Source organism: Jatropha curcas, chromosome 1, assembly GCF_041381405.1.
Source record: "Jatropha curcas cultivar XTBG-Jc1 chromosome 1, XTBG_Jcur_1.0, whole genome shotgun sequence".
Lineage (NCBI taxonomy): Eukaryota > Viridiplantae > Streptophyta > Magnoliopsida > Malpighiales > Euphorbiaceae > Jatropha > Jatropha curcas.
Window position 1 is genome coordinate 21,722,606 of NC_143151.1, and position 5,770 is coordinate 21,728,375.

The 5,770-nt window shown below is 36.3% G+C and overlaps 1 non-coding gene across 1 annotated transcript; it reads left to right on the top strand.

Moving 5' to 3' along the window:
• The first annotated feature begins 3,432 nt into the window (after window positions 1-3,432).
• Window positions 3,433-3,539, top strand: LOC149499141 (small nucleolar RNA R71). Its single transcript, XR_016319093.1, has one exon. It is a non-coding gene; the product is annotated as a small nucleolar RNA R71 (small nucleolar RNA).
• The last annotated feature ends 2,231 nt before the right edge of the window (window positions 3,540-5,770 follow it).

Below are 5,770 nucleotides of genomic sequence, written 5' to 3' on the forward strand. Positions count from 1 at the left end.
AAAATAATTTATAAGAATGATTTATCGGCACTGCGATCCCAAAAGATTTTAACACCATTTTCAATAAAAAGAAAAAAAGAAGTTTTTCGAGGTCCTTCCGGGGATTTGGGATCTCTTGGGCGAAAACAGTACCCGGCTAAGATGGTCTGCCACCAAATTTTCAGACCCCCTCTTATCTCTAATTTCTACATCAAATTCTTGCAGTAACAAGATCCATCTTATTAGCCTAGGTTTAGCTTCTTTCTTCTTCAACAAATACCGTAGAGCTGCATGATCAGAAAACATAATAACCTTAGTGCAAAGCAAATAAGAACGAAATTTTTCTAAAGCAAATACAATAGCTAACAGTTCTTTTTCCATTGTGGAGTAGTTGCTTTGAGCACTATCAAGTGTTCTTGAGGCATAATAAATAACATGAGGTTCCTTGCCAATTCTCTGCCCAAGAACAGCACCTACAGCATGATTGCTAGCGTCACACATTATCTCGAATGGAAAATTCCAGTTTGGAGCTTGAACAATAGGGGCTGTGATCAACTTCTCTTTCAATATGTCAAATGCTTGCTTACAAGCTTCATCAAACTGAAAATCAACATCCTTTTGCAAGAGTTTACATAAAGGTTGAGCAATATTTGAGAAGTCCTTGATAAATCGCCGATAAAAGCCTGTATGTCCAAGAAAAGAGCGAACTTCCCGTACACTTACGGGGTAAGGTAAAGATTTTATAACATCGACTTTTGCCTTATCTACCTCTATACCCCTAGAAGAAACAATATAACCCAAAATAAGCCCTTGATCAACCATAAAATGACATTTTTCATAATTAAGAACAAGGTTAGATTCTAAGCATCTTCCCAAAACTTTTTCAAGATTTATTAAACATTCATCAAAAGAATTTCCATAAACAGCAAAATCGTCCATAAAAACTTCTATAATGTTCTTTACAAAATCAGAAAATATACTTACCATACACCGTTGAAACGTTGCTGGGGCATTGCAAAGCCCAAACGGCATTCGTCGGTAAGCAAAAGTTCCAAATGGACATGTGAATGTTGTCTTTTCTTGATCTTCGGGTGCAACTGGAATTTGATAAAATCCTGAATATCCATCTACACAAAATAATGAGTTCTACCCGCTAACCTTTCAAGCATCTGGTCAATAAATGGCAGCGGAAAGTGGTCTTTCCTCGTTGCTGCATTTAGTTTCCTGTAATCTATACAAACACACCATCCATTTTGAACTCGAGTAGGAACTAACTCACCATCGGGATTTTCTACCACAGTAATGCCCGTTTTCTTAGGTACTACATGAACGAGGCTTACCCACTTGCTATCCGAAATTGGATAAATCACACCAGAATCCAAAAGCTTTACGATTTCTTTCTTGATAACCTCCATCATAGGTGGGTTAAGACGCCTCTGTGCTTCTCTCCTTGGCCTGCTATCTTCTTCAAGCAAAATTTTATGCATGCATATGGATGGACTTATGCCTTTAATGTCAGCAATAGTCCACCCTATAGCATTCTTATACTTCATAAGAACCTGAATTAACTTCTCCTCCTCCTCCTTCTTGAGTTTATTTGAAATAATCACTGGAAGGGTTTCTTCTTCACCCAAAAACACATACTTCAATTGTTGAGGCAGCAGCTTAAGCTCCAATTTTGGTGGCTGCAAAACAGAAGGCAAAAGAGCATGGTGACATTTAGGTAAATTAATTATAGGTCCATCACTTACCTTAGGATCTTGTGCTTTTAATGCAAGCACCACTTCATGCAATTCTTCTTCAATCACAAACTTTTCTTCACGCTTTCCAAGGCTCTCTGAATTTAAGTCATTGCAAAGCACAACCTTAAGCTTATCTTCTTCATTCAAATAAAGCACTTTTTCAGTCAATGGTTCAATAACATCTATGCCACAAACAGAAGAAACATCATTGGGAAATTTCATGGCATCATAAACATTAAATTTAATCACCTCACCATCAAATTCCATAGTTAATGTCCCCTCATACACATTTATCTTAGTTCTAGGGGTACTAAGAAAGGGTCTTCCAAGCAGTAAATTACAGCAATTAGAAGATTTATCATCCTCCATATCAATAACATAAAAATCTGCTGGAAATATTAAGTTATTCACCTGAACTAACACATCTTCCAACACTCCCTTGGGGTAAACTATAGATCTATCGGCAAGAACAACAAGTATCCCAGTTTCTTTTAAAGGGCCAGCATTTAGTTGCAAATAAATAGAATAAGGCATTACATTTATTGATGCTCCTAAATCACACATAGCCCTATCAATCCTGAAATTACCAATTTGACAAGGTATGGCAAACATACCTTTGTCTTTGCTTTTTTGGGGTAATTTTCTTTGAAGCACAGTAGAAACATTTTCTCCCACATCAATATACCCAGATAATTTCTTTTTATTAGTGCACAACTCTTTAAGAAACTTTGCGTACCTGGGTATTTTCTTGATAGCATCGAGTAGTGGAATATTGATTTCCACTTTCCGGAATATGTCAAGAATTTCTTTCTCTTCTTCTTCCCTCTTAGACTTGGCAAATCTTTGAGGAAAAGGGGGCTGAATCTTCAGAATTTTAGATTTCTCCAACTCCGCTCCATCGGTTGGCTTGACCTTCTCTACTTCTTCCTCCGGTACCAAGTCACGTACACAATTTTTTGCTGCTGGAATTTCCAGCTCCTTGCCACTCCTCAAAGTAATTGCATTTGTATTCTGTTTCGGATTCAAAATAGTTTGAGAAGGTAACTTACCTTGAGACTCTAACTTACCCAATGAAGTGGCTAATTGGCTAACTTGGTTCTCCAAATTTTGGATGCTAGTTCGTGTCTCTTGCTGAAATTGCATAGTGTTAGTAGTAAGTGATTTAACAATGTCTTCAAGAGACATACCTGAACTAGAAGATCCATGATCAGGTGTTGGCTGCCTATTTTGAAATTTTGGAAAATTTGATGGCTTTGTTCCGTAGCTAAAATTTGGATGGTCTCGCCAGCCCGGATTATAGGTATTTGAATACGGATCATACTTCCGTTGAGGACCTGAAAAATTTCCCATTGCATTGGCTTGTTCTTGACTTTCATCTTGCAAAGTTGGACACATGTCTGTAGGATGTCCAGTATAGGAGCAAATTCCACAAGCTTTAACTTGCTGCCCTTTCCCTACAACTAAATTCTGAACCAAAGATATTAAATCATTAATTTTATTTTCAAGAGAAGAAACACTTACCTCATTAATATTTCTCGAAGGTTCATGGCGAGACCCGAATTGTTGAGAATTTGCAGCCACCGTGGAAATCAATTCCCTTGCGGCTTGGGGAGTTTTATTATCGATTGCTCCACCACTAGCTGCATCTATCATTTGCCTCTCCATAGGTAATAAACCTTCATAAAAATATTGTATTAAGGCTTGATCAGAAAACCCATGTTGCGGACAGCTTGCGCACATTTTCTTAAATCTCTCCCAATAATCATGTAGAGTTTCATTATTCTTTTGTCGACTCCCACAAATATCTCTTCTAATGCTGGCAGCCCTTGAAGCAGGAAAGAATTTATCTAAGAAAGTTCTTACCATTTCTGTCCATGACGTAATAGATCCGGATGGCAAATAAAATAACCACTCTTTGGCAGAATCGGCTAAAGAGAAAGGAAAAGCTCTTAATTTTATTTGTTCCTCAGAAATTCCATGGAGTTTCATGGTAGAGCATACAACATGAAATTCCTTTAAATGTTTGTGAGGATCTTCATCCAACAAACCTCTAAAAGTGGGCAATAATTGGATCAAACCTGATTTAAGCTCAAATGCAGCCTCCAAGGCTGGGTATGTGATGCAAAGAGGAGTTTGATTAATTGGAGGTGTTGCCAACTCCCTTAATGTTCTCTGATCAGCCATCTCCTCTTCCGGTTCAAACTCACCTGAACTTTCAGAAAGTTCAAGAACAACAGTCTCTTCTGGGTGTGAAGTAGTTGTAGGAACTTCAGGATCAATTGTTTGCTCTAGAGTTACTGTAGCAGCTGTAGACAATTGTTTCTTCTGCTTTGCCTCTTTTCTCAATCGTCTAGCAGTTTTCTCGATTTCAGAATCGTATTGGAGATCACCTGTACTATCTGATCTGGTCATAAAAAAAAAACAATATAATTAATTAACTCTAGTCCCCGGGTCAGATGAGAGTATTGTAGGAGATGAGAGTATTAGAACAACAGAAGAAGAATATACTGATGTTGATTGGAATGATATTGCTATAAATGCAAAAGCTATTAATATTCTTCATTGTGCTTTAGATGCAATAGAATACAACAAAGTGTCTGGATGTAAATCTGCAACAGAAGTTTGGGAAAAACTTAGAGTTACCTACGAGGGTACAGATAGAGTAAACGAATCCAGAATAAGTATCCTTTGGAGAGAATATGAAATGTTTAGTATGAAGGAAGGAGAAACTATTGCAGAGTTAAATTCTAGATTTACTAATATAGTTAATCCTTTGAGAACTCTCGGTAAGAAAATTTCAGAAGATGAGCTTGTTAAGAAAATCCTTAGAATTCTACCTAAAAAATGGGATTCTATTGGAACTTTCATGAACTACAAAGAGACTCCCGTCACTTATGATTATCTTATAGGAGCTCTTGTTTCAGAAGAAATGAAATCTTCTCTGACTATAGAAGATAAGAAAAAGAAAGGACTGGCTTTGAAAGTAGTTTCTAGTGAAGAAAGTTCTTCCGATCTTGATAGTGATGATTTAGCACTTGTTGCTAAAAGATTCAAAAAGTACTATAGAAAGAGTGGAAGGCCACAGAAAAAGTTTATCAAAAAGAACTTTCCACCCAAAAATGGTAACTTACCTAAGAAAGAACCTTCTGAAGTGGTTTGTTATGAATGCAACAAACCTGGACATATCAAGCCTAATTGTCCTAAATTGAAAAAGAAGCCAACGAAAGAGAAGCTGAAACAGGCTTTCGTAGCTGCTTGGAGTGATTCAGATAATTCTAATTCTGAAAGCCACAGTGATCAAGAAGAAATAGCTAATATCTGTTTAATGGCTACTATCGATTCTGACTCAAATGAAATCAGTACTCTGACTTCAACACAGAAAGCTGAAATCAACAAAACAAATGCAACGGTCCAGAAGCATGAAGAAAGCACTGTAAGTATTTCTGAACCTGGATCAGAAAATGATCTTCTAGATACTTACAATAATCTTTGCAATGAGTTTGAAAAGCTTGTTAGAAAGCATAAAGTTCTAAAGAAAGATTTCAAAAAATTAAAGTCTGAAAGTAATCATTTAAAAGATGCTTTTTATCAAGAAGTTACATGCAAAGATCTTATCACAGAAATCAAAGATCTTAAAAATTGTAATAATAGATTTTCTGAAAATCTGACACATCTTGAAGAAAAATGTAAAAATCTGAATTCTGAAAATGAATCTTTAAAAACTGAGATTAGAATTCTAAAATCAATTTCAGAATCATTTTCTAAAGAAGAGACAAGTTCTAGCTATGATAGCATTTCTAAACTTAAACGTGTTTCTAATAAGAAAAATGCAGTTTTTAATGTTATGACTGTAGAATATCAAAGTTTCAACAGAAAGAAAAATCATAGTAAGCTAAAAGCACCTGTTACCACTAACCCTCCAGGACTTAATATGAGTTGGGTACCTAAATCTGCTTGATCTTTTCAGGTGTGCCTAAGGAGTGAGCTGAAAACAGAAATGTGGTACATGGACAGCGCTTGCTCTAGGCATATGACTGGTGATAGAAAGA